Source organism: Ipomoea triloba, chromosome 11, assembly GCF_003576645.1.
Source record: "Ipomoea triloba cultivar NCNSP0323 chromosome 11, ASM357664v1".
NCBI classification, from domain to species: domain Eukaryota; kingdom Viridiplantae; phylum Streptophyta; class Magnoliopsida; order Solanales; family Convolvulaceae; genus Ipomoea; species Ipomoea triloba.
In genome coordinates this window covers 11,304,963-11,307,340 of record NC_044926.1, presented here as the reverse complement: position 1 = coordinate 11,307,340, position 2,378 = coordinate 11,304,963, and positions in this window count along the sequence as shown.

Genomic DNA, 2,378 nt, shown 5'->3' with positions numbered 1-2,378 from the left:
CTTTACATAGATTAGTGTTAAATGATAAATTTGATAGATTTGTAATTCCAAAATGTTTTACCGGAAATCAAAAGTCAAATCAAATATAGTATGATATTTTTCATAATAAAATTTAATTATTAACTAAACTTGGATAAAAATTTTATGATTAGTCAAAACAATAATAAATTTAATTATTAAATAAATCTCGTATTTGGCATATATTTTTCTCCAAAAGAAATTTCAAAACGAATCAGGAAAAACGTGAAGATTTCGATTGATTTTTTTTTTTTGATTTTTTTTTATTTGTGGACTTGCCCCGACAACACCATAAAAAAAATGAATTATCAAACTCTAACATCAACCGCAAGTAGCATGTCTAAATTCGCGGGTGATGAATCCAAGAACGTAGTCCTCCATCCTCTAATAATTCAAGATAATTGATTTTAATCCATCAAATCGGAGATATGATTTTGTTAGAGGTTTCATTATAATCATCAATTAAAATAAAATAAATAAAAATAAAATAAAAAAGATAACATACACAAATGGATACGCAAATGGATATGGCCATGTTTGAAAATAGAAATTGTTTCGATGACTCACGAGAACACACAATTTTAACAGGAAATACAACGGAAAAACACTAAAAAAGAAAAATGTAAAACATAAACGATCAACGCCATGCATGCACGAAAGAAGCACGGAATCTGATCATCAGTCTTCGTGAGGGGGTGGGAGGTTGAGATCAGGGAGGATGAATTCTTCCGCCTCCGCATTGAGATCGACGTCGAGCACCACCCTCTCGCCGGCCGCCGCCCTTTCTTTCGCCTCAATCTCCCGCAACTGCTCCTCCTCCGGCTTCACCAAGTGCTCCTGGTACTCAGCAAACTCCTACATGGTGAATGTGGGAGGACTGAACGCTCCACGCCACCCACGGTCCTTGTGGGACCTCAGGTGCCCAAACATCGCCTTCTCCGTTGGATACCTGGCGCCGCAGATTTCACATGTAAAATCCCCAGCCGCCGGACCCGCTGGGGCAATCTCCCCAGCCGCCAACACATCACCACCCTCTTGAACCGCCTCCGGCTCATGAGGCGGCGGCGGCGCATCACCTTCCACCCCTTCGTTCGCATCGGGCTCATTCTCCAGGGATGGCGGTGAATTGTTATCCTCCCCCACAATCATTTCCTCATCCCGATCTTCCACGGGTGCAGGCTCGGGAACAGGAAGAGGGGAAGACGGTGGCGGCGCAACTGCCACCGTTACCCCCTCATGTTGGATTATGGACTGACAATGAACAGAGGAGATAAAAAGATGAAAGGTGAATGTTTATTTCTATTCAATGAAGCTTACTACTGAAGAAGATGAAGATGGATAACAATATATACAGAATGAAGCTGGTAAAATGGTTACAACTAAAAGGGATAAAAGATAAAAGACGCATGTGCCCCTTTCACAAGTATCTACACCTATTGGCTGGCAGCACCAGTTTTATTCTCCAACACCCCCCTGGAGCATGCACGCCCAGTTTAGAATGAAAGTGAGAGACAAGATGGTTCTTCAACCTGAAGACTTGTTTTTCTCAAGAAACCATGAACAATTTGAATGCCCAGTTTAGCTTGTTTTTCTCAAGAAACCATGAACAATGAACACAATCTGCTCAATCAAATCAATTGTCGATTCTCCCATTGGACTTGGTATTTTCTCACAAAGCTGATTCACATAGTCAAAAACTTTCTCCTTGACCACCTTTTGCTTAAGCTGGTTCTGCACCCAAACAACAGCCATTTCACAGGCAGTGCACATCGGGTCACTGGAGGCTTTTCCCTCATTGTCCTCTTCAACTACCATTTCGATGTTAGAACCTACAGCTCCATTAAAGAAACATAAGCCTACTTGTGAACACACTTCATCAGGTTTCACCCCAGATACTAGCAAATCCCATATCACCTCTCCATACTGAGAAATACTCTCTATGCATTCTGTGCTCACTACTCCTTCTGCCCCAATGGCATGGTTGATTTCTGTCGCAATGGTAGTTGGACCAGTAAGCAAAGATGTACTAAAATTCACAATAGCAGCACATCCACTTTCACAAAGGCCAGTTGAGTTGTTTCCAATGAGAAAATCTCCCATGTCAAACTGCCAATAGTCATTCTGAGTGTCAGGAACATAGGTGTGTTTCCCCTTGAAATGTTTAGGATCAACACCAAATTCACTGCACCACTTGATCCACAGTAGTGAATGAACAAATTAAGATCCACAGTAGTGAATGAACAAATTAAGATGGAAGGGATAACTGGAAAAATGGTGAGGAGTTGTATTGAACAGTAGAAGAAGTTACAGAATGAAATGCAGATAGTGTATATATACAGGGGAAGAAGATGGAGATAGAG